Raw genomic sequence first — 27,958 nt, forward strand, 5'->3', positions numbered from 1 at the left:
TTTCCTTTGTTTTTCAGAAGTGCACAAAACTGTGGCCGACGGCACTTTTATGCAATCCTAAAAAGATGGACACTGCCAGATCAAAGATCCTATGGGGTCCACAGTGCCTCCATCTGCCTCATTATAGGGAATCTTCTGCCAGGAGCGTAGGATAAGCCTTAGGCTGGAGTCACAGTAACCTGCGCAAAATACGGTCCGTAGTTTACATGCGTAATACGGATGAATGACCCCTAAATAGTCCTCCGTAGGTCATCTGTAAGCCAGGTGAGGTCGCGTATTTTGCGCATGTCTGCATCCGTATGTAATCCGTGTAGCATCCGTATGCAATCCGTATGGCGAGATTTTCACGCAGCCTTGCAAAATGGACATTTAACGGTTTTGAGGCCTGCAAACAATTTAAATCATTAGCCTGCACCCTATTTATACACTCTGAAACAGGTGGCTGCCTCTATTCTGTCCATTTGTGACCTTGCTTTCACAAGGTGTGTTGGTGTTCTTTGTGCAACATGGCAGAGGGTCTGAGATTCAATACAACTGAGCAGGTTCTCTTTACCTGGCTTTTGTCACGGCGCTTTGGGCAACCATACCCAGTGATAGTGGATCCGCGGAGGAGGAGACGCATGTGGGTACATCCACTTTTGAGGCAACGACTCACAAGAGGTCATTTTCACCGCCTCTATTCTTCTCTGCGGGAGCATCCGGAGAAATTTTACCAGTACTGTCGCATGAGCATTTCCACATTTGATCGACTCTTGGAGACAGTGCGCCCTGGGATAACCTTTCAGGACACAATGATGCGCAAAGCGATTTCTGCAGAGGAGCGACTTCTACTCACAATACGGTATGTACTACACAACCACATTCTCTATGTTCATAATGTGTGTGCTAAATTATGTTTTTTGGCATTCTTGGACACAGTTTAATGCCCTCATCTTACTCCAAATATGTTTCAACTGACACACCAGAATGTTAGATCTAATATGTCCTGCATATCACTTAGTCATTGTGCCACCAAATATGTGTGTGTTATTCTATCTCAAATCCTACCAAGTTTGGTCGGCATGTAACTGATTTTTTTGGACTTTAGGCATTCTAAACGTAACAATTTCTGTTGTTCTACAGCTTCCTGTCCACTGGCCTGTCTTATGCCGCCCTCCACCATGACTTTCTCATAGGAAAATCAACCATTTCAGGCATAGTGAGGTCTACATGTACAGAAATCTGGACAAGACTCCATCAAGTGGTCATGCCCGAGCCCAGGATGGAAGACTGGTTGAGGATATCAAGGGACTTTGAGGAGGACTGCCAGTTTCCAAATTGTATTGGGGCCCTAGATGGCAAACATATCAGGGTGCGTAAGCTGCCGAACTCTGGCTCCCAATTCTTCAATTATAAACAATACTTTTCTGTTGTATTGTTGGCTCTGGTAGACCCTCAATACATGTTTATAATTGTTGACATTGGGGCCTATGGAAGGACGGGAGACTCTAGAGTCTTCAATACTTCCATAATGGCTAGGCGGCTACGCACCAACTAGTTGGATTTACCACCACCACGCCAGCTACCAGGCTCCCCTGAAGAATCAGTCCCTTATGTCCTTGTGGCAGATGAGGCCTTTCAGTTATCACGCAATGTCATGAGGCCATATCCCCGGCGCAACCTTGACCACAGGCACAGAATTTTTAACTTGCGACTATCACGTGCTAGGCGACTGGTGGAGTGTTCCTTTGGGATTCTTTGTGCCAAATGGTGGGTACTCCAGTCTGCCATTCAGTTGAGTGAGCAAAATGTGAATGAAGTTGTGAAAGCCTGTGTTGTTCTGCATAACTTCACCAGGATACATGATTGTTCCTCCTCTGATGGTGTTGTGCGTAGGCCGGACAATGTGCGCAGGGTGAGACCACCTATGAACCCTCAACGTAGACCGCTCTCTGGCCTCAAAGTGCGTGATATTTTCACTAATTACTTTATCTCACCTGAGGGGGCAACTTCTTGGCAAGAGAATGCTGTGTCTATGTTATAATTTGTTTCTTTAATTGTGTCTAAATATATATTACTCCACCCCTTATGATTCTATGAGTGTTTCATTGCATTGGTTAGTGTATGTTAGTATGTTGTGAGGGATTGTGAAAAATCACACAGAGACGTTAACTAGAGTAGACACATTTTTAGTTTTGCCTTTTTTTTTTTTTGGTTTGCTTAAAGGCAAACATAATATTGCCATAAGAACATTTTGTCAATGGGCAAAATGACCCTTTGTGCCTTCTTTAACTTTTTTGAAAAGTAACATTACATAACAAAACACAAAAAAATATTAGGCAATAACAACATTGCTGCATGACAAGATTAAACTAGATTTGCCAAAAAAAGGTGAGCTCCATCACCAAAATAAATGCTAAAAGATAACACTCACATTTCCTCATAATGTTTTCCAATCATAGAAAGATTCCACCATGACAGGCAAGGCTACCTCACGGCTTTCAGACAGATATTACCTGTCTGTAGAACAGAGAATATTTAACCATGCTATTGTCAGGAACACCGCACTGCACTTGCTCACTGTGCCAGTGCGGGTGTCCTGAGTACAAAGACAGTACTCACAGATACCTGTGGAGCAGGGCAGCAGTGGTGACGATGCGTGCTTCAGAGTATCAGGACCTGAAGCACATGACTGCTGGGGGCGTGGCCTAAGCTCCACAGATCTAGGAGCTGCAGGGAAACTCCTAGAAAGGTAACTACGGGGCAATGTTACCAAGGGGCATAGACAGAGACAGAAACCAGACGAAGCCAGGGTCAAAGCACCAGATAGCAATACAGTACCATGGGGTTTAGACAGAAAGGATAGTCAGGACGTAGCAATAGGTCAGAAAACCAGAACGGGCAATAGACGGTACAATAGAGACAAACTGTAACGGAGTAACGATAGCCAAGCCAGGAGGTCAGAACCGGAGAAGACAGTAGTACTAAAGCGAGAGACGGAGCACAGAGTGAGGGAACAGGCCAGGTCATACACGGGAATCAAACAAGCAACGCAGAATACACGCACACCAGGGGTCAGACACACCAGAACAACAGTATAGCTGACAGAGAACCCTGGTAAAGAGTGAGTATAAATACCCCTCCCAGATCCAAAAAGAGGCCACGAAGACTTAACCCTGTGAGTGCAGGGCAAGAACCCTGTTCAAACCATGACAGCTATACTTGAAAGGATGAAAAAACAAAACTCACTTGTTAAGACATAGAGAGAGCGTGATATTCTGAATGCTGGTCGCCTTGAATAGTTTTACTAGAGATTGCTACCAAAAAAGGTGACTACTTCACTAAGGCCAGCACGCCTTTCCTAGGCATTAGCAAGTGAGTAGTGTCTTTTCATCCTTTCATTTTACAGTATAGCGCGTTGAAATATTCTCTTTTGTACACACATGTAATATCTGTCTGAAAGGCGTGAGGTTGCCTTGCCTGTCATGATGGATTGTTTCATATGTTTGGAAAACATAGTTTAAAAATGAGAATGTTAAATTCTGTACAAAATGTTGGTGATGGAGAACACCTGTTTTTTCCTTTCTATTTGGAGCACCAGTTAAAACCCACTGGACATCTCCCACCATCAGAATCATAAATCCTCATAGGTTGGGGAAGGGGAACGTGGAAGAACAGCCTGTGGGTGCTGCTGGACACTGTGGCCAACATCGCCCTGTGTGGGGCCATATTGTTGCCCATAATGCTGGAATTGTCCTGCCTCCTGGGACTGTTGGGGATACTGGCCAGAGTAATGATGATGGTGAGGGGCTTCTTGTTGGCTCTGGTAGGCACGTGGCTCATACCCACCAAGATAGCCAGATCGTCCCCAACCAGGTTGGGACCAGCCTCCAACACTGGGTGGGTACAAGTGGCCATATTGGTGGGGTTGGCTTGAGGCTGACATTTGGGGCTGCGGAATAGAAGGTTGGGTAGGGGGAGGAAGGGGTTGAGGTGTTGGCCCACGTATTAGGGACTGTTCGGACCCTGCTTGAGCAAGCATCTGTGTGGATGGTCTCATGCGCATTAGATTTCGTGGTGAGAGCTGCCACCTCTCCAGAAATTCAAAAACCTCATATGGGGTATTGGGGGGGGGGGGTGCTTGCATCAAGCAGGATCTGAATACATCCCCTAATACAGAGCCTGACCTCACGGGTAAGGGCACGGAGATAAAGGGTGAGGCTACGTGCATAGGCCTCCTCCCCATCATCTGTAGTTACTCTAGATAAATAATTGAGCACCCCTGTGTCCACATTGGTCCTGCTCTCTTGAATAGTGACCTGGCGCCTTCTTCTTGTTCGCCGTGATGTAAGAGCAGCCTGTGGGGAGGCCCTAATCTGGGCAGTTGGGCTGCTGCTCAAGTTGCCCGGCTCTTCCAGGATGGGTGATGGGGCAGCAGCAGACCGTCCTGGTGGTGTTGTGTGTAGGCCAGCCATTGTGTTGCCCTGTGATGCCTCATCTTCAGCCATCCTTCTTGTAGGGGGAGAAGATGGGCCAGCCACCTCATCCCCTACAGGATCTATAATGGGCTCTGCCTCTGAGGCCGTTCCTCGATCCGTAAGGTTGGATTGAGTTCTGTTATGAAATAGAACAGAGCCAAAAATACATCAATATTTTTGTCCCTGTAAAGTATTTGTGTAATGTAATGTGCTGTGAGGTATCTACTTGCGGTCTCAGATCCAGAATTGGGGCGAGGAAGGACAGCCGGTCATAGTATATGTACTTCCTTTTTACATATCCAGCATCCCCACTCCTGGACCGCTGCTGGCGTTCCCGGCGGAACTGGTCCCGGATGCTTCGCCAGCGTTTCATCACATCTTCCACTGCAATGTGACAGGAAATATTGTAAAATTCACATATTTGAGAGGTCACATTTTCTACCAGTAGTCTAGGCATGGGGCCTTCTGGGGTGTGCTTTCTACCCATGGTGGCATATGTAAATGGGCAGATACACAGGGTCTCATTAGCTACACTTAAAATAATTTGTTTGGCTAGGAGGATGAGGAGCTTGTGGCCTAACCCCAAATTATGGCTGTGTGAAGCCATGTGTCACATCCAAATGTAACGGCCTCATGAGGCTAAAAGTACATGCACAGGAAGGGGGTGCTGATTCTAGATTCCTTTTTTCTTGCGCGCTAAGGTTAATGATGTTTTGCGTTGCACTTACGAATTTTATGCTGCTCATCACGTGGTCGGTCACCAAAGTCATGGTACATCTTGCGACAGATGCGCCTCCATGACGCCTCCTTTCTTGTCCGGTTAGCATAATTTGCATCGCGTGGGTCCCATATTTCGGGACGCTCCTGCACCAAGACAATGAGCATCTCCACATTTATGTACGTGGACGCCATGCTGCTGCTGTACTCCGTGGAGGCGTACTTCCTGGATGTCTGGAGCGCTTTTTGAGCTCATTTGCATGTCTAGGCTTCCTGATGATGGATTGGCCCATTTCCTGACACCAGCCAAAAGACCTGCGTATTGCTCGCAGGTCACACGTGTGGTCCGTGAGTAATCCGTATTTTTTGCGCACCCATAGACTTGCATTGGCGTACTACGGGCGTAGTACGCTGACAATCGCAGCATGCTGCGATTGGCACGGAGCGTAGGATACGGATGAGAAATATACGGCTGGTGCGAGTGACCCCATAGAGAATCATTTGTCCGTGTCTAATGCGTGCTTTTAGCGCCTCTCACTCGGCCGTATTCCTCACCAGTGTGACTCCGGCCTTACTGCGATTTTTGGGAGGCAGAATGAAAAAAATCAACAGAATGTGAAGAATTGGTTTTATTTGATTAGGCAACTTTATTCTTGGGTCGGTGTGATAACAGCGATACCAGATTTGTGTCAGGTTTTTATGTTTGACAGCTGTCACACACTAAAAGACGCTTTTTATTGTGAAAAATAGTTATTGCGTCACCATATTTTGAGAGCTATAATTTTTTCATACTCCGACCAACAAAGTCATGTGAGGGCTTGTTGTTTGCGAGGCGAGCTGACGTTTTTATTAGTACCATTTTCAGGCTCATGACATTTTTTGATCATTTTCTATTCCGATTTTTGGGAGACAGAATGAAAAATACAGTAAAAAAGGCAGAGATGCTTACCTGCCAAGGCCTCCAAACAAATGCACTGTCAAGATGCAGTGGACCCATATAGTTAACATGGCGGCAACACAGGTGCAAGAATACCGATGAGACAACTGCTCACATCCTACCAATCCATGGAGGGGGCGGCTGCTTGGTATATAAATGCACAATGAAGACTTGTATGTGGCACTGTTCACACTATGGCACTGCACAGCATCCAGGTTAACAGCCTATCAGTTATGCCCTTCTATTAGATCAGGCGGGCTGCCCAGCGCTATCAAGATGCATCCCATGTGAACAGACACCACAGTTTACAAGACCAAATGTGCCCAACTGCACCCCGAATAAAAAAGTGCAAAAACACATTAAAAAATGTGAGGTATTAGTTGATATTTTGGCCAAAATATGTAAGCTCCTAATCCTCGTCACGGATCTTCACGTTTACGAGTCCCTAACACTAAACAGAAGTAACACAAAAAGAGGACTTGAAAATCCTCCAAAAATTCAAAAACATAGCAAAAAAGGCAGAGATGCTTAGGCCTATTTCACACATCAGTTTTTTCAAATCAGTCAAAATCCGCCAAAAAGTGAAAATGGCGGATCCGCTAAAAATGTGTAAAAACGGATGCAAGCGGATGTTACGGATCCGTTTTTTGACGGATCCGCTATATGGATTTTTGCACGGATCCGTCAAAAACCGGATCCGTTCCATCCGCTGGCATCCGTTTTTCCCATCCGTTGGTTCCGTTTTCTGACGGATCCGTTTTTCCACACCTCCAAAATGGGATGCTCCCAAATATGATAGGCTCTTGGAAAACGCTCCCAAATGTGATTGGATCCTGGAAACTAGGGGAAAACTATATCTATGGTGTTGTAAAACAATATCTTTGAAAGGTTGTAGAGCTAGTGGCAGCGATGGAAGGAGTTATTGCGAGTATTAACAGCTTCTGTGTGGAATTTGATCTTCACTTGCAGCTGGGGGTCTTGCTGCTGGGCAGGTGCTGTCTGGCTGGTGCCGGCTCTGTCTCTTCAGTCTGGCTGGTGCCGGATGTCTGGGCCCAATGATTAATTAGTCCACCTTATATAGTTTTTGGACTGTCTGGAAAAGTATATTTTTTTCTGAGCATGCTCAGTGCGATTTAGTGGATTCCGCCGGCGGATTCCACAAAATAGCAGATCCCGGCGGATCCGCCACCCATAGGCACCCATTCTACCGCATGGCGGACGACGGCGGAACCACCGTGATCCGCCATTTTGACGGCACCAAAAAATGTTGCAAAGTCCGTTAACCTCAGACAGAATCCGCCAGGAATCTGGCGGATCCGCCGAATAGCGGACGTAACGGACGACCATCTGCCAAAATCCGCCACTAATGTATCTCAATGGGAAAAAATGGCGGATCCGCCACAAGAAAAGCGGATCCGCCATTTTCAAATTTTGGCGGATTTTGACTGATGGTGAAAAACTGATGTGTGAGACAACCGCTCACATCCTACCAATCCATGGAGGGGGGGCTGCTTGGTATATAAACCAACATTGAAGACTTGTATGTGGCGCTGTTCACACTATGGCAATGCACAGCATCCAGGTTAACAGCCTATTCAGGGGTGAACCTAGCCTCTCTGCTGCCTGAGGCGAACAGCAAAATGACGCCCCCCCACACACACACACAAAGTAAATTCTCATATCTATCCTGTAAAACTGAGTACAGTAGTGGACATTTTGATTTAGATAAATAGAAAAAAAAAGGTGTCCAAACACAAGGATGTCAGCGGCATCACACGCACATACAAGAACAACACAGAAGTATCCAGAACAAGGGTCATTAATGGCAATGGTAGGCCTGGCACAGGGCCAGACTGGGTCAAAAAAGCAGCCCTGCCACACAAATCCCACCAGCCCACAAACTATAAACACTCCTCACCCGATCAGTGAATTTTTGCTATACTTTGCTGTCCCCTCATCACTCTCTTTAAGAAGTTATTTGAAGAGCCACATGTGAATTGCACCACAGTGTGTATGATTGACCACAGATCCATCTACATGGTGCTCTTCAAAGCTATGTTTCCTAGGATCATGGAGGTCCCAGTGGTCAGATCCACAACAAACAGAAAGTCATCCCCTATCCCCACATAATGCTCCATACAGTATTATGTGCCCCATATATTACTTTGTACAGTATAATGGGCCCCATATAATGCTCCATGCAGCATAATGGGCCCCATATTTTACTTCGTACAGTATAATGGTCCCCATATAATGCTCCATACAGTATAATGTCCCCCATATATTACTTTGTACTGTATAATGGGCACCATATAATGCTCCATACAGTATAATGGGCCCCATATATTACTTCATACAGTATAATGGGCCCCATATATTACTTCATACAGTATAATGGGCACCATATATTACTTCATACAGTATAATGGGCACCATATATTACTTCATACAGTATAATGGGCACCATATATTACTTCATACAGTATAATGGGCCCCATATATTACTTCATACAGTATAATGGGCACCATATATTCATACAGTATAATGGGCCCCATATAATTCTTCTCCCCAAACCCTGCTGCTCTGGTCTCCGAGTATTCTGATCCTCTGCACTGCTTGGCACAGGGACATCATTAACTTTACGCATATAATTGTCCACTTGGACGTGGCTCTGCTCCTTACACAGGGCCGGGCTGAGACTAAAAAGCAGCCCTGACACAAAAAAAAATTCACCAGCCCACATACAATGAATGTCCTCACCCAAATCGTAGAACACTGGCAGGTTGTGCCAACTTTTGCTTTAGCTCACATACACACACACACACGTATCACACAGCTCACACAAGTAGCTCACACACAACTCACAAGTATCACACACAGCTCACATGTATCGCACACACACAGCTCACACGTATCGCACACACAGCTCACACGTATCGCACACACACAGCTCACACGTATCACACATATCGCACACACAGCTCAAACGTATCACACACACACGTATCACACACCCAGCTCACACGTATCACACACACACACAGCTCACACCTCACACGTATCGCTCACACGTATCACACACACCCAGCTCACACGTATTACACACACCCAGCTCACACGTATCGCACACACACAGCTCACACGTATCGCACACACACAGCTCACACGTATCGCACACACACAGCTCACACGTATCACACACACACCCAGCTCATACGTATTACACACCCAGCTCATACGTATTACACACCCAGCTCATACGTATCACACACCCAGCTCACACGTATCACACACCCAGCTCATACGTATCACGCTCACACGTATCTCACACACACAGCTCACACGTATCACACGCAGCTCACAGGTATCACACACACAGCTCGCACCTCACACGTATCGCGCACACACATAGCTCAGACGTATCACACACCCAGCTCACACGTATTACACACACACACAGCTCACACGTATCGCGCACACACACAGCTCACACGTATCGCGCACACACACAGCTCACACGTATCGCACACACACCCAGCTCATACGTATCACACACAGCTCACACGTACCACACACACCCAGCTCACACGTACCACACACACCCAGCTCACACGTATCGCACACCCAGCTCACACGTATCGCACACAGCTCACACGTATCACACACAGCTCACACGTATCACACACACAGCTCACACGTATCACACACACAGCTCACACGTATCACACACCCAGCTCACTCGCACTCGTACACAGCTCACAAGTATCACACACTCTGTATCACAGCTCACGCAAGTAACTTACACACACGTATCACACAGCTCACGCTCACACGTATCACACACATGTATCACACAGCTCACACGTATCGCACACACACATGTATCACACAGCTCACACACACAAGTAGCTAACTCACGATGACAGACAGCAGTTCTGCATAAACCAAGGATTGATGGCCACAGGACCTGTGATGAGGTCACAGGAGGGGAGGAGTAATGGGTCACATGATCAGGGGGCCCTGACACCTTCCCTCCTGTGACCGCATTAGTGATGGGAAGTTCGGCTCTTTTTGGTGATCCGGCTCATTCGGCTCCGCTCACCTTAAATAGCCGGCTCTTTTGGCTCTTTAAACTGCTCTTTTTTTAAATAGAAATCCGTTTTCCACAGTCATCGTTCTAGGTCTTTGCCTGTACAGTGAGGGCCTCATTCTCCACCTGTATAAGGATCTAGTGACGCAGTGTAGACTGTTATTCAGCATTGCTGTGTCCTCAGATTGTCAGCTCTTGTGATCAGGCCCCTGCTCCTTGCTCCGGTCTCTCCTGTACAGTGAGGCCTCATTATACCTCTGTATAAGGATCTAGTGATGCAGTGTAGACTGTTATTCAGCATTGCTGTCTCCTCAGATTGTCAGCTCTTGTGATCAGGCCCCCCGCTCCTCGCTCCGGTCTCTCCTGTACAGTGAGACCTCATTATACCCCTGTATAAGGATCTAGTGATGCAGTGTAGACTGTTATTCAGCATTGCTGTGTCCTCAGATTGTCAGCTCTTGTGATCAGGCCCCGGCTCCTCGGTTGTAGTCTTACCATGTATTGTGGCATTTTTTGTTCATGTGCTTTGTGAATTAGTAAATGCTGTGATATGTGTCGGTGCACATGATGCATCCTGATCCTGATGCAAACGCAGGTCCGTGCGTCCCTATGTTAAGTATAGGGATGTAATATGCATCAGGATTGCTACGCATCATAACGCACCGTACCACAACGCTAGTGTGAACGCATCCCCACTCGTGCAGCCCCTAACCAGGTGCCCCCATGTTATATACATGCTCCCAATACATTTTATTATCATTACCACACAATAGCACAGGGCATAAGCCCTTCTAGTGAGGCAGGAAAGATCACTGTATGACAGAGCAGCATGTGGACATAATCTATATTATGTCAGCATACTGGTCCCATACAGCACATCCCTCGCTTCCGAGCATGCTCAGTGCCGCAAAACGGATTCCTGCACACGGAAGCACATGGATCCATGTTGTCCTGGATCTGTGCTCCATAGAACTCCATTTTAATTCCAGACGTGTAGCCGCGGATCCGTGCGTCTCCCTGTGCCTGTGTGCTTGCCAGATGACACAAAACTGCAACAAGTTGCATTTTCGTGCAACTGATAAAATATGCAGACATGCGGATCTGTGGGAAAACGGTGACATCTGGATGCACATGCAAGTCCCATCCGTCACCACTGAAAGTCAATGGAGACGAAAACGGATCCGTGTGCATCCAAAATATGCAAGTGTGAAACCAGCTTAACCCTATATAATGCTTGGAGCTGGACCTAGATCTCTCCACAGGTTTTGCCTAAAATCACTTTATATTACTTATGCTACCCTTAGGGCTCATACTCACTTGCGAGAGACTCGCGTGATTCTCGTGTGGGTGTCTCGCATGGAAACCTGGCACTGCCGCCGGTACTCGAACCGGAGGGGGTGACTGCATAGAAGTACATGTAACCGCACGCTCCTGTCCAAATGCTAGTGGCAGTGCCAGGTTTCCATGCGAGACACCCACACGAGAATCACGCGAGTCTCTCGTCTATCCTCCCTCCCTGTAGTGTTGTCCTGAATCCTCCTGGCCCTGCGTTCAATTGGATCCGTTACATAGCAGCACTAACGCTATGTAGCAGATGCGTTAACGCACCTTATGGCCGCAATGATACTAACGCATCCAAAATCGGCATGATGCGTTACTTCATGATGTACCCTTGAACGCGGTCTGCAGCAGTCGTGGGTGCGTCATGAAGTAACGCATCATGACGATTTTGGCATCCATTTGGATGTGTTAGTAGCATCGCGGCCAATGGGTGCGTTAACACGTCCGTTACATAGCGTTAGTGCCGCTTGCTATGTAACGGATCCCATTGAAAGCAGGGCCATTAACGCAATATGAACCTGGCCTAACACTATGAGAAGATGATATACCAAACAATGTGCTGAGTCTTTCCTCCTGCACATACCATATACTGTATGTATACGCCATGGATGAGGGGCCAGGAAAGTAGATCTTTATTCGGGACTAAAGGTAACGCACAGATCATTGCAGATGATGATGATTATGACAATGTGCTGAGTCCCTCCATGCCATATATGCCATGGAGGAACTGGCAGTGTATATTGGACTGAAGGGTTAACTCCCCTGTATTTATTCACAGTCCTCTCGTGACTGCTCCTCCCCCAGATGAGTCAGTCAGGCTTCAGTAAGCTGAGTCTGATAAGCTGCTGAGGCGCCAGGGAAAAAAAAAAACGTCTCGTTCACAGCAGGGAGCCGGCTCTTTGAATCGGATCGTTCATGAACGACACATCACTAGACCGCATCAATTACAGCCTCTTGCACGACCGCAGCACCAGTGTGCAGAGGCTAAATTGTAGGTGCTGCGGGTAGAGGAACGCATAATGCCGCCCCCTGGTGCCTGCCGCTTGAGCAGCTGGTGCAAATTGCCTCATTATAGGTGCGGCCCTGAGCCTACTTAGCAGCATACCAACTCTGCATGGTGGACTCCGGGTGGCGAACGCGCCTACTATTTTATAATTTGGTGCATTCTGCCAGCCCTAACATTATACTAGCGCCAGGGTCTGGCTAGTAATGGCGGATAAGCAGCAGCTACTGCAGCACATTCAGCAGCTGGGGGGCAGGTTGGCGGCTCTTGAGCGTTAAACCTCAGCTGTGAATGTTACTGTGGCCGCTGCTCAGGCAGCCGCTGAGGCTGTCTCCCGTGTTCCTACATCCATCCCTGCACCGATGTTATCCCACCTCCCGCTGCCCGAAAAGTTCTCGGGCGATAGTGCCTCCTGCAGGGGATTCGTGAGCCAATGTGCTATTCAGCTTGAGCTGCTGGCCGCGCGATTTCCCTCTGAGCAGGCTAAGGTCGGATTCATCGTGTCCCTTCTGGCTGGCAGGGCTCTGGAGTGGGGTGGTCAAACAATACTCTAATACCAATTTTTTTGGAGGGCTTTGGCTGACCACGTTAAGGACGCTCTGGCCACTCGGGGCGGTTCCCGGCACTCTGGAGGAGCTCATTACTATCTCCAACCATATTAATCTCCGCTTCTTAGAGCGAGGGTTGGAGCACTCCCAGTCCAGACAGAGGTTTAGGTTGGCTCCAACTTTCTCCAAACCTCTGGAGTCTCCCGATCGAGCGGTCGAGTCGTCGGCAGTTAGGGAGGTGCCTCACACGGGCTCTAAGTTCCGCCCAGATCAAACCTCCATAGCTCAAGCTCACTGCCGACAGTCTGGTCACCTTGCCAATAGGTGCCCACAGTGTTCAGAGAAACGTCTGCGTCTGGTGGCAACAGCAGGAGGGTTACAAGACACCACACCGTTTTCCTCCAAGCTAACCTTTCAGGGGGAGTTGGAGTACGGTTCCTCTCCTTTGGCGGTGGAGGTTTGCGTAGATTCTGGAGCGGAGGGTAATTTTATGTCCTCAGCCTTGGCGCTCCAGCACGCAGTCCCCTTGGTTATGCTACCTCAGCCGGTCACCATCAGGGTGGTGAACGGTTCGACATTACCCTCGCAAATTACCCATCAGACTGCTCCATTAAAACTCTCACTGCCTCCGTCCCATCACGAGACAGTGTCGCTCCTTATTATGCCCGAGGGCATCGACCAGGTCCTCCTAGGAGTTCCCTGGTTGCATTGCTACTGGGTTGGGGCAAGTCCAAGGATAGGTGTGTGTGACGACTCCTGGAGTGGACCCTCTGGGTCGTGGCACCAACCCTTCCAGGGCGAGCTGACCTAGTGAGGACCTCCCCCTATACAGGTAGTGTCAAGGGCAAGCCCAAGGGGGTAAGGTACCACGACTCCTGGCACCAGGTGGCCGGCTCACAAGAGACACGAATGAGTGTGTCTGCAGGAACGTATAAAGCGTCGACACAGGGACACATGGTGTACAGGACGGTACAGGATGTACTCGGGAACAGAAGGCGTGTACACGGGAGTTCGCTAGATACAGGATAGTGCAAGATGAATACACGAGAGCACGTATGGCATGCAGCGACTAGTACATCCGGGTGTGAGCAAAGCAGGACGCGTGCAAAGGAGCACGTCAGAGTACTGAGTTAGGCAGCAGGTGTGCCAGGAAGTGTAACAGAGTACAGGGACAGAGTGTGTGCCAGGAGGCACAACTGAGCATAAGACAGAGTACAAGACCAGATTGTGTGCCAGGAGGCACAACTGAGCATAAGACTGAGCACAGGATCAGAGCGTGTGCTAGGAGGCACAACTGAGTATAAGACAGAGCACAGGATCAGAGTGTGTGCCAGGAGGCACAACTGAGTATAAGAAAGAGCACAGGAACAGAGTGTGTGCCAGGAGGCACAGCAGAGCACAAGGCAGAGTACAGGTCCAGAGTGTGTGCCAAGAGGCACAATAGAGTACAAGGCAGAGTACGGGTTCAGAGCGTGTGCCAAGAGGCACAACAGGGTACAAGGCAGAGGACCCGAATATAGCACACAGCCAGGCAGGGACACGGCAGACCAAGCCAGGAAGTACAACAATAATCAGGCTCCTCCTATAGGAAGAGGTAGCATGATTTAGCACATGATCACTAGGGCTTCCGGGTCAAGTCCTCCAATACTATAGAGAGGACAGGCCTGGAGACAGAACTGAGAAGAGCACGCGTGCGCACACAGCACCTAAGCACGCACCCGACGGGACCCCCGGAGCGGCCGCGGCTCCGGAAGAGATAACATCGGGACCGAGGTCCCGCCCCCAGGTGAGCGCGGCGTGACAGTACCCCCCCTTTACGCTCCCTCTTTCTAAAGCTGGAGAGGAATTTAGACAAAATCTGGGGTGCGTGGATATTCTCCCTGGGTTCCCATGACCTTTCCTCAGGGCGAAAACCCTTCCAATCAATCAAGAACATGGTTCCCCCTCTTACCTTCTTCATGGCCAAAATGTCATTCACCTCAAACTCATCCCCCATGCCAACAGGCTGGGGTGTATGGCCTGGAGAAGGATGAAAACGGTTAAGTACCACAGGTTTAAGGAGCAACACATGGAAGGAATTGGGAATACGGAGCGAAGGAGGTAACTTCAGTTTGCATGTAACATCATTAATACGCTTGAGGACCTCAAAAGGACCAATGTAACCGGGACCCAGTTTGTAAGATGGTACCTTTGGAGGAAAGCCACACCTTGTCACCAGGGAGATATGGAGGAACGCCCAGGCGTCTCTTGTCAGCGTGTAGTTTCATTCTGTCCTGTGCTTTCTCGAGAGCGGTTTTGGTCTCCTGCCATACCCTGGAGAACTCCACAGAGAATCGGCAGCAGGTACCCCCAAGACAGGAAGTACCGGTAGAGGCACACTGGGATGCTGTCCAAAGACGATGAAGAAAGAAGACTTGGAGGACGATTCACTGGAGTGGTTATTGTAGGCGAACTCAGCCCAAGGGAGTAGGCTGACCCAGTCATTCTGATGAGTATTTGAAAAGTGCCGAAGATAAGATGTAAGGATCTGGTTGGTACGTTCCACCTGCCCATTGCTTTGGGGGTGATAGGCGGAGGAGAAATCCAATGACACTTTCATGAGTCTGCATAGAGCTCTACAGAACCGGGAGGTGAATTGGACCCCTCTGTCCGACACGATGTGCAGAGGGAAGCCGTGAATTCTGAAGATATGGGAAATAAAGATCTTCGGGAAGCGGGAGCAGAAGACCGGAGGGCGGTTGTCTGGGTATCTTGTTCTGGGCACAGGAAGGACAAGATGTCACAAAGTCTTTAACGTCCTGGGAAAGGGAATGCCACCAATAGTAGCGAGAGATTAAGCAGAAAGTCTTTTTGACACCAATGTGGCCAGCAATCTTGGACAAATGTCCCCAGTTTAACACTCGTTTTCGGTTATTCTCAGCCACAAAGGTTCTTCCCGGAGGTAACATGGTTAACCTGATAGGAGCCACAGTAATTACTTTGGACGGGTCAATGATATTAGAAGGTTCTTCTTCTGTATCAGATGACAGGAATGATCTTGACAACACATCCGCGCTAACGTTTTTATCGCCGGGCCGAAAATGTAGTTCAAAGTCAAAGCGGGCGAAGAATAAGGACCACCTGGCTTGCCGAGGGTTGAGCCTCTGTGCGGACTGGATGTACGCCAGGTTCTTATGGTCCGTGAAGATCTTGAACGGGTGTATGGCACCCTCCAGAAAGTACCTCCACTCCTCCAAGGCCAATTTAATGGCCAATAGCTCTTTGTTGCCAATGGAGTAATTCTGCTCAGTGGAGGAAAATACTTTAGAAAAGAAGCCACAGGTGCCAAAACATCCAGAAGAAGATTTCTGCAGAAGGACTGCGCCAGCCCCGGTAGTGGATGCGTCTACCTCGAGAGTGAAAGGTCTACTAACCTCTGGACGATGAAGCGCCGGAGCAGAGGCGAAGGCTTGTTTCAACGACTGGAAGGCATCTTCAGCCTCAGGAGGCCAAGCCTTTGGATTAGCTCCTTTGCGGATAAGGGACAAGATGGGGCGAACCAACGAGGAGAAATGGGGAACGAACTGTCGGTAGTAGTTCGCAAAACCAAAGAAGCGTTGGATTGCCTTCACCCCATGAGGCCGTGGCCAATCGAGAACGGCGGACACCTTTGCCGGATCCATGCGAAGACCAGAGTCTGAGATAATGTACCCCAAGAATGGCAAGGACGTTTGCTCGAAGGCACACTTCTCGAGCTTGGCATAAAGGCAGTTCTCCCTCAGGCGCTGGAGTACTTGACGCACGTTCTCTCTGTGGGCAGAGAGGTCTGGAGAAAAAACAAGGATGTCATCCAAATAGACTACCACGCAGGAGTACAGCATATCCCAGAAGACGTCATTCACAAACTCCTGGATCACCACTGGGGCATTGCAGAGACCGAAGGGCATGACCAAGTACTCGTAGTGACCATCTCGGGTGTTAAAGGCGGTCTTCCACTCATCACCGGAACAAATTCGGATCAAGTTGTAGGCCTCACGAAGATCCAGTTTGGTGAAAATTCAAGCTCCTCTAAGCCGGTCAAAGAGCTCCGGGATCAATGGCAGTGGGTACTTGTTCTTGACCATGAAATCGTTCAGCCCTCAGTAGTCTATGCAGGGACGAAGGGAGCCGTCCTTTTTGACAAAGAAAAATCCCGCTCCTGCGAGTGAGGAGGACTTACGGATAAAATCTCTAGCAAGGTTCTCCTGGATATACTCAGACATCGCTTGGGTTTCAGCAGGGGATAGCGGATATATTCTACCCCTGGGTGGTGTAGAACCAGGAACGTGGTCAATTGGACAATCATATGGCCGATGGAGGGGCAGAGTCTCGGCCTCCTTCTTGTCGAAGACGTCTGCAAAGGACCAGTAAGCCAACGGCAGACCTGTAGGTGCCGAGGACGGACAGGCAGATTTCTTCGGATGGACGGGCAACAGGCATTTCTCCTGACAGAACAGTCCCCAGCGGAGTATATCACCCGACCGCCAGTCCAGGGTTGGCTCATGAGTCCGTAGCCAAGGGAGACCTAGAAAAAGCATGTGAGACATGGTAGACATGACGTGGAAGGAGATCTTCTCCCGGTGCAGGGCTCTGACCTGCAGCTCGATCTCTTCGGTGGCCTGGGTAATGATCTCCTGCAAGGATGTACCATTGACCGAAACTATCGACCGAGGAGTCTCCAGGGATCTGACAGGAATCTGGTATTTTTTAACAGCCTCGAGTGTGATAAAATTCCCAGCCGTGCCAGAATCTAGAAAAGCCTCCTCTGAATAACGCTTGGCACCGAGATTCAGTAAAACGGACACGACCAGGGAGGGAGAGAAATCACGTACACCTAGGGAGGCCTCACTTAACAATCCTAGGCGGAGAAGTTTCTCGGCTTCTTGGGACCGGAGCAAGGGAGAGGAGAACACCTTCTCTCTCTGGCTGATTCACGGGCACGCTCTTGGAACCGCAGGTCAATGCGTGTCGCCAGAGAGATCAGATCCTCTAAAGAGGTGGGGATATCCTGACCTGCCAGTTCATCTTTGATCCGACCGGACAGACCACGCCAAAAGACCCCTACAAGGGCCTTGTTGTTCCAACTGAGTTCGGAGGACAAAGTATGAAACCGGATGGCATACTGTCCCACCGATAAGGTACCCTGATGGAGGTTAAAGAGGGACTTGGTGGTGGAATCCAGATGGCCCGGTTCACCGAACACCTTGCGGAAGGTGTCCAAAAAGGTGGAAAGCTGAGAGGCGAGTTGATCATTACTCTCCCAGAGGGGATTCACCCGTGCTAACGCCTCCCCATAGCTCCCAAGCGTCCCGGATTTGGCGGGACAGTCCCGTTTTTGATTGCAAGTTTCGCTGTCCCGGGCGGCAGCTTATTTTTCCAGCATTTCACTGAGCCGCCACGCCCCCCCAGACAGACCCACTGGCCACCACAGCCCCACAGTGATGAATCCCAGCGCCGATCGCTGGGTTCTTCAGTGCGCACAGGACCTGTGATGAGGTCACAGGAGGGGAGGAGTCAGGGGTCACATGATCAGGGGCATCCGATGCCCCTGATCATGTGACCTGACTCCTCCCCTCCTGTGACCTCATCACAGGTCCTGTGCGCACAGCCCTGACCCCAGAGTGCCTGCAGAACTCTGCTGTGCTGGTTGTCATGGTGCTGGATGAGATGAAGTTTGAGTGTGGGGTCAGGAGGGGTTTTCAGTGTGGATGTAGCAGAGCCGCGCATGTACAAGGTGTACGGAGCGGAGTCGCATGTGTACGAGGTGTACGGAGCAGAATCGCACGTGTACGAGGTGTACTGAGCAGAGTCACATGTGTACGAGGTGTACGGAGCAGAGCGGCGTGTGTACGAGGTGTACGGAGCAGAGTCGCACGTGTACGAAGCAAAGTTGCACGTGTACGAGGTGTACGGAGCAGAGTCGCATGTGCGCGAGGTGAACGGAGCAGAGTCGCATGTGTACGAGGTGTACGGAGCAGAGTCGCACGTGTACGAGGTGTACGGAGCAGAGCCGCACGTGTACGAGGTGTACGGAGCAGAGCCACACGTGTACGAGGTGTATGGAGCGGAGCCGTGTGTACGAGGTGTACGGAGCATAGTCGCACGTGTACGAGGTGTATGGAGCAGAGTTGCACGTGTACGAGGTGTACCTCATCACAGGTCCTGTGCGCACAGCCCTGACCCCAGAGTGCCTGCAGGACTCTGCTGTGCTGGTTGTCATGGTGCTGGATGAGATGAAGTTTGAGTGTGGGGTCAGGAGGGGTTTTCAGTGTGGATGTAGCAGAGCCGCGCATGTACAAGGTGTACGGAGCAGAGTCGCACGTGTACGAGGTGTACGGAGCGGAGTCGCATGTGTACGAGGTGTACGGAGCAGAATCGCACGTGTACGAGGTGTACGGAGCAGAGTCGCACGTGTACGAGGTGTACGGAGCAGAGTCACACGTGTACGAGGTGTACGGAGCAAAGTCGCACATGTACGAGGTGTACGGAGCAGAGTCGCACGTGTACGAGGTGTACGGAGCAGAGTCGCACGTGTACGAGGTGTACGAAGCAGAGCCGCACGTGTACGAGGTGTACGAAGCAGAGCCGCACGTGTACGAGGTGTACGGAGCAGAGCCGCACGTGTACGAGGTGTACGGAGCAGAGCCGCACGTGTACGAGGTGTACGGAGCGGAGCCGCACGTGTACGAGGTGTACGGAGAGGAGCCGTGTGTACGAGGTGTATGGAGCGGAGTCGCACGTGTACGAGGTGTATGGAGCAGAGTTGCACGTGTACGAGGTGTACAGAGCGGAGCTGTGTGTACGAGGTGTACGGAGCAGAGCCTCATGTGTATGATATAGAAGGTTTGCACATGTACGAGGTGTGCGGAGCAGAGCCGCACGTGTAAGAGGTGTGCGGAGCAGAGCCGCACGTGTACGAGGTGTACGGAGCAGAGCCGCACGTGTACGGGGTGTACGGAGCAGAGCCGCACGTGTACGGGGTGTACGGAGCAGAGCCGCACGTGTACGGGGTGTACGGAGCAGAGCCGCACGTGTACGGGGTGTACGGAGCAGAGCCGCACGTGTACGGGGTGTACGGAGCAGAGTCGCACGTGTACGGGGTGTACGGAGCAGAGTCGCACGTGTACGGGGTGTACGGAGCAGAGTCGCACGTGTACGGGGTGTACGGAGCAGAGTCGCACGTGTACGGGGTGTACGGAGCAGAGTCGCACGTGTACGGGGTGTACGGAGCAGAGTCGCACGTGTACGGGGTGTACGGAGCAGAGTCGCACGTGTACGGGGTGTACGGAGCAGAGTCGCACGTGTACGGGGTGTACGGAGCAGAGTCGCACGTGTACGGGGTGTACGGAGCAGAGTCGCACGTGTACGGGGTGTACGGAGCAGAGTCGCACGTGTACGGGGTGTACGGAGCAGAGTCGCACGTGTACGGGGTGTACGGAGCAGAGTCGCACGTGTACGGGGTGTACGGAGCAGAGTCGCACGTGTACGGGGTGTACGGAGCAGAGTCGCACGTGTACGGGGTGTACGGAGCAGAGTCGCACGTGTACGATGTGTACGGAGCAGAGCCGCACGTGTACGGGGTGTACGGAGAAGAGCCGCACGTGTACGGGGTGTACGGAGCAGAGCCGCACGTGTACGGGGTGTACGGAGCAGAGCCGCACGTGTACGGGGTGTACGGAGCAGAGCCGCACGTGTACGGGGTGTACGGAGCAGAGTCGCACGTGTACGGGGTGTACGGAGCAGAGTCGCACGTGTACGGGGTGTACGGAGCAGAGTCGCACGTGTACGGGGTGTACGGAGCAGAGTCGCACGTGTACGGGGTGTACGGAGCAGAGTCGCACGTGTACGAGGTGTACGGAGCAGAGCCGCACGTGTACGGGGTGTACGGAGCAGAGTCGCACGTGTACGAGGTGTACGGAGCAGAGCCGCACGTGTACGAGGTGTAAGGAGCAGAGCCACACGTGTACGAGGTGTAAGGAGCGGAGCCACACGTGTACGAGGTGTAAGGAGTGGAGCCATATGTGCACGGAGCGGAGCCGCGTGTATTTGAGGTGTACGGAGGGGAGCCGCGTGTGTAGAAGGTGTATGGAGCAAAGCCGTGTTTGTACGAAGTGTACGGAATGGAGCCCTGTGTGTACAAAGTGTACAGAGCTGAGCCGTGTGTTTATGGAGCAGAGCCATATGTGTACGAGGTGTATGGAGCAGAACCGCGTGTGTACGAAGTGTATGGCGCAAAGCCGCATGTGTACAAGGTTTACGGAGTGAAGCCATGTGTGTACAAGGTTTACAGAGCATGGCCACGTGTGTACAAGGTGTACGGAGCAGAGCCGCATGTGTACGAGGTTTACCGAGTGGAGCCGTTTGTGTGCGAGGTGTATGCAGCGGAACCGTGTGTGTATGAGGCATACAAAGCGGAACCGTGTGTGTATGAGGTGTCCCGAATCCAGCGGGACAGTCCCAATTTTGATAGTCTGCCCCAGCCGGGAGCTTACTTTTCCCGCGGACACAGGAGTACATGGCGGAGCCCCAAAGAGAACTTTAAAATTCACACGTGACATTCCACCGGAAGCGACGTGCTAGAAGCTGACCGGAAATGAGGTAATTTCGGGAGGAGATTGTGACGGAACCATGGAGGCACTTCAGGGAATGCTTCAGATCCATCACCATGTCCTCCTCCGATAGCGTGGACAGTGGGATCACCTTGGACTCGGGGATGCCGGCCATGTGAAGGGATCATGATATGTCCTGCACCGGGAGGCTCAGGTGGGCATTACAATGGGAGCCGGGGTGCTATAGAATCTTTATAGAATCTTTCGTTCTCTCTCATCTTTCTTTCCTCTCTATCTTTCTTTCGCTCTGTTCTTTCTTTCCCCTCTTCCTTTCTCTCTCTCTGTTCTTTCTTTCCTCTTTCTTCTTTCTTTCTTTCCCCCTCTTCCTTTCTCTCTCTGTTCTTTCTTTTGCTATGCTCTTTCTTTCTCTGTTCTTTCTTTCCCCTCTTTCTTGCTCTAATCTTTCTTTCACTCTCTGTTCTTCCTTTCTCTCTCTCTGTTCTTTCTTTCTCTCTGTTCTTTCTCTCTCTGTTCTCTTTTTTCTCTCTCTCTCTCTGTTCTTTCTTTACCATCTTTCTTTCTTTCCCATCTCTCCCTGTTCTTTTTTTCTTTCCCCTCTTTCTTTCTCTCTGTTCTTTATTTCTTTCCTCTCTCTCTCTCTCCGTTTTCTTTTTTCTCTCTCTGTTCTTTCTTTCCCTCAGTACCAGTGTGCCCACAGTAACAGCCACTGTGCCCTCAGTACCAGTCAGTGTGATCAGCAGTGCTAAATGGGTGTGTTTTGGCCATAGACATGGGTGTGGCTAGTTGTGAAATGGGCGTGGTTGGGGGCGGGGCCTAAAATTTGCCACGCTGCACACGCCGCAGCCTTTGTCCCTCTTTCCCTTCTTCAAAAGTTGGGAGGTATGCCTCCCCCTCTAAGTGGGAAACAATAAAGGCTATCTTAGCTCGCTCGGTTGGATAGTGCGGCAGCAAAAGCTCAAAATGTAACTGGCATTGGTTCAAAAATCCACAACAAAACTTAGGATCACCACAATAATGTGGTGGCTTGCATGAGCGCAGCAGCGGGTGCGGGGGTGAGGACAGTGCAGAAACGGATTGTATGGAAAGGAGCCGATTCTCTACCGACGCCATATAGTTGAGGATATGGACCTGGGTGTCGCGTTGCTGTGTGAGTTCTTGCTGGAGGCTGGCCAACTGGTAAGCATTCCCAGGTTCAGAGGACTGAATGGCCGACAAACGGGACTCCATAGATTTAAAAAAGGCCATAATCCTAGTTTGATTAGAGGACAGAATGGTCAACAAACGGGACTCCATAGATTTCAGAGAGGACACGATCCTAGTCTGACTCTCCCGGAGGGACACCAGTTCCTTTTGGACAGGCTCCGCGGTACCAGCGAAGTCCGTGGCCTGATTATACTGTGACGACTCCTGGAGTGGACCCTCTGGGTCGTGGCACCAACCCTTCCAGGGCGAGCTGACCTAGTGAGGACCACCCCCTATACAGGGAGTGTCAGGGGCAAGCCCAAGGGGGTAAGGTACCACGACTGCTGGCACCAGGTGGCCGGCTCACAGGAGACACGAATGAGTGTGTCTGCAGGAACGTGTAAAGCGTGGACACAGGGACACATGGTGTACAGGGTGTACTCGGGAACACAAGGCGTGTACACGGGAGTGCGCTGGATACAAGATAGTGCAAGACGGGTACACGAGAGCACGTATGGCGTGCCGCGACTACTACGTCCGGGTGTGAGCAAAGCAGGACGCGTGCAAAGGAGCACGTCAGAGTACTGAGTTAGGCAGTAGGTTTCCAGGAGGTGTAACAGAGTACAGGAACAGAGTGTTTGTGTCAGGAGGCACAACTGAGCATAAGACAGAGTACAGGATCAGAGCGTGTGCCAGGGGGCACAACTGAGCACAAGTCAGAGTGCAAGACCAGAGCGTGTGCCAGGAGGCACAACTGAGCTTAAGACTGAGCACAGGATCAGAGCATGTGCCAGGAGGCACAACTGATTATAAGACAGAGCACAGGATCAGAGTGTGTGCCAGGAGGCACAACTGAGTATAAAACAGAGCACAGGATCAGAGTGTGTGCCAGGAGGCACAACTGAGCACAAGACAGAGTACAGGTTCAGAGCATGTGCCAAGAGGCACAATAGAGTACAAGGCAGAGTACAGGTTCAGAGCGTGTGCCAAGAGGCACAACAGATGCACAGCCAGGCAGGGACACGGCAGACCAAGCCAGGAAGTACAACAATAATCAGGCACCTCCCACAGGAAGAAGTAGCCTGACATAGCACATGATCACTAGGGCTTCCGGGTCAAGTCCTCCAATACTATAGAGAGGACAGGCCTGGAGACAGAACTGAGAAGAGCGCGCGTGCACACACAGAACATAGTGCACACAAGCACCTAAGCACGAGAGGTGCGCGTGCACACCCGACGGGACCCCCGGAGTGGCCGCGGCTCCGGAAGAGATGACATCGGGACCGAAGTCCCGCCCCCAGGTGAGCGCGGCGTGACAGGCGGCGTGACAGTGTGTGAAGGACCGCATTCAGATAGCCTCCACCGAGGTGCTCGCGGATCTCTCCTCACTCCCAAGTCACTACCAGCAATACGCGGACGTGTTCTCGAAAAAGTCCGCTAAGACCCATCTGCCCCATCGCCCCTACGACTGTCCTATAGACCTCTTGCCAGGCGCGGAACCTCTTCGAGGTCGCGTATATCCTCTGACCCTTCCGGAAACGGAGGCCATGTCCCAGTACATCCGTGAGAACCTGGCCATGGGGTTTATTAGGAAGTCGGTGTCACCAGCGGGGGCAGGATTCTTCTTCATACAGAAGAAGAGTGGAGAGCTGCGCCCTTGCATTGATTACAGAGGTCTCAATGCAACAACCGACAAAAACAAATATCCTCTTCCCCTGATCTCTGAGTTTTTCATCAGGTTGTATGGGGCCCAGGTCTTCACTAAGCTAGACCTACGAGGGGCTTACAACCTGATCCGCATACGCCAAGGGGACGAGTGGAAGACAGCCTTTAATACCAGGGATGGCCATTATGAGTATCTAGTCATGCCCTTCGGCCTCTAACGCCCCAGCTGTCTTCCAGGACTTCGTAAATTATGTCTTTCGCGATATGCTCTCCACCTTGTTGATGGTCTATCTTGATGACATCCTCATCTTCTCTCCAGATTTGGCATCTCACCTGAGAGACGTCTGCAAGGTCTTCAAACGTTTGCGGGCGAATTCTCTCTTTGCCAAGTTGGCGAAGTGTCAGTTTGAGCAGGGGTCTTTACCTTTCCTGGACTATATCATCTCGGCCTAGGGGTTGGCTATGGATCCTGCCAAATTGCAGGCGGTAATGGACTGGCAGGATCCCCATTGTCTTAAAGCGGTGCAGAGCTTTTTGGGATTCGTTAATTACTACCATCAGTTCATTCCCCACTTCTCCACACTGGTTGCTCCTTTGGTCGCCCTCACCAAAAAGGGAGACAATCCCAAGATTTGGTCAGAACAGGTCTCCGCGGCCTTCTCGTCTCTTAAGACCCATTTTGCTGGTGCACCTGTTGTGAACTCATTTTCTGGTCTGCCTCTGGTTTCTGGTGAGGGAGCTGGTTGTGCTGACAGAGGAGTTGTGAGTTCTTTTTCCAGGCTCCCTCTAGTGGTGGCAGGAGGTAGTGAAGCTGATCTAATTAACAGAGACCTGCCACCTGATAATGAGGAAGAGGAGTGCACATCTGGAGTTTCAGACTGGATTTAAGACAGCCGACTCCCTATTCCCATGCTGGTGATTTTTTTCCTGCCTCCTGAGGTCTTAGTTTCCAGCTCAGCTCCTGTCTTCTCAAGCTAAGTTGTCTTTGCTAATGTTCACATTTGATTTGGTTTGGGGCTGTGCTGATTTTCCACTCTTATGTCACTGTATGTGCCAGTTTGCTTTTTGTCCCTTATTAGATTGGCCTCTTTTTGCTCTGTTCTCAGAATATGCCAGAGTGCTGATATAGTGGGAGAAGTCTAGTGACTTCAGGGTATTTTTTGCTATCAGAAGTGTTGGACATTTTTGCAGGGTTTTTTGGCATAAATGCAGACAGTATCTTTCCTTTCCTGTCCTTGCTAGCTAGTGTGGGCCTCATCGTTTGCTCAGCCTTTTTTCCTACCTGTGTTCGTGTTTTCATCTTGTCTCATCATCAATACATGTGTGGGGGCTGTCTATTCCTTTGGGGTCTGCTCTGGGGCAGTTAGATTTCCCCTTTTCTTGCTTTAGGCTTATTTAGTCCTCCGGCTGTGACGAGACGTCTAGAATCATCGTAGGTACGCTCCACGGCTGCTGTTAGTTGTGTGGTTAGGATCAGGGGTCTGCAATCCGCGTAGATACCAACCTCTCTGGTTTTCTGTGACTTGCCTTGTCTTGTTTTCCTCCTCGGTGACCCATTCATAACAGAATCACCAGCCTAAACTGCAGATTCTAGGGTACTCAAAAGCAGGAAAAAAATTTTAAAAGGAAAAAAAAAAAAAGTGTCAGAATTTTATTTTTATATGTATTTTTTCCTCTTTGTCACTGGGACTGTAGGAGGATTTTTTCTCTAATGGAGACTAAGCAATTGTCTGAACGTGTGGAGCAGCTCACTGCTGAAGTGCGGGGAATTTCCGCCTATCTCGCTCAGTCACATGCTGTTGAACCAAAATCCCTACTCCTGATGTGTTTTCTGGGGATCGGTCTAAATTTTTGAATTTTAAGAATAATTGTAAATTATTTCTTGCCTTGAAGCCTAACTCATCGGGGAGCTCTGTGCAGCAGGTTAAAATTGTCATCTCCTTGCTGCGCGGCGATCCTCAGGATTGGGCTTTTTCTCTGACACCTGAAAATGCTATTCTGACTAATGTGGATGCATTTTTTCAAGCCTTGGGGTTGTTGTATGATGAACCTAATGCTATTGATCAAGCTGAGAAAACCCTATTGGCATTGAACCAGGTTCAGGATTCTGCAGAGTTGTCAAAAATTCCAAAAGTGGGCGGTCCTCACTACATGGAATGATGGTGCATTGGCAGCTCTCTTTCGGAAGGGTTAATCAGAGACCATAAAATATATGATGGTGGGATTTCCTGTTCCCTCTGGTCTTGATGATTCTATGTCATTAGCCATTCAAGTTGATTGGCGTTTACGTGAACGTAAAACTACATGAGAGGCGTTGCCACCTTTTGAACAAACGTCTGAACCCATTCAATGTGATAGGGTTTTGTCTAGGGCGCAACATCAGGAGTTTAGAAGACTTAATAAGCTATGTTTTTTCTGTGGAGATGCCTCTCATACTATTTCTGTCTACCCTAAATGAGAGAAACGATTTGCACACACATTTTCTGTGGGCAGTGTACAACCTAAGTTTCTTTTGGCAATTACTCTGATCTGCTCCTTATCCACATTTTCCGCTAAGGCTTTTGTAGATTCAGGAGCAGCTTTGAATCTGATGGATTTGGACTTTACTAAACGTTGTGGCTTTCCTATGATACCTCTGCGGACGCCTATTCCTTTGAGGGGTATTGATGCTACTCCTTTGGCGGAGAATAAACCTCAGTTTTGGACCCAGGTGATAATGAGAGTTGCCCCAGACCACCAAGAAAATTGTAAATTTTTGGTGCTGCACAATTTGCATGATACCATTGTTCTGGGTTTTCCCTGGTTGCAAACTCATAATCCAGTTTTGGATTGGAAATCTGTGTCTGTGGTGAGTTGGGGTTGTCAGTGTGCTTAGGGAGACTCCTGTTTTCTCCACCTCTTCTCAGTCTCATGATATTCCTGATTATTTGGCTGATTTTTCTGATGTATTTAGTGAGAGTAAGTCTGCGTCTTTACCTCCTCATAGGAGTTATGACTGTGCAATTGAGTTGATGCCTGGGTGTAAATTTCCCAAGAGTCGGCTTTTCAACTTATCAGTACCCGAACATGATGCTATGCGATCCTATATTAAGAAGTCATTGGAGAAGGGTCATATTAGACCATCCTCTTCACCCTTAGGTGCTGGGTTTTTTTTGTGGCCAAGAAAGATGGTTCATTAAGACCTTCTATTGACTATTGTTCCCTTAACAAGATGACGGTTAAATATCAGTACCCGTTACCCCTGATGTCTGATTTATTCTCCAGAGTTAAGAGTGCCTGCTGGTTTACTAAGCTTGACCTCAGGGGGGTGTATAATCTTATTCGCATCAAGCATGGGGATGAATGGAAGACGGTGTTTAATACTCCGGAGGGACATTTTGAGTACCTGGTGATGCCTTTTGGGCTCACTAATGCCCCTTCTGTCTTCCA

The sequence above is a fragment of the Dendrobates tinctorius genome, unplaced genomic scaffold, assembly GCF_039654945.1.
Source record: "Dendrobates tinctorius isolate UK_male_01 unplaced genomic scaffold, ASM3965494v1 ptg000293l, whole genome shotgun sequence".
NCBI classification, from domain to species: Eukaryota; Metazoa; Chordata; class Amphibia; order Anura; family Dendrobatidae; genus Dendrobates; species Dendrobates tinctorius.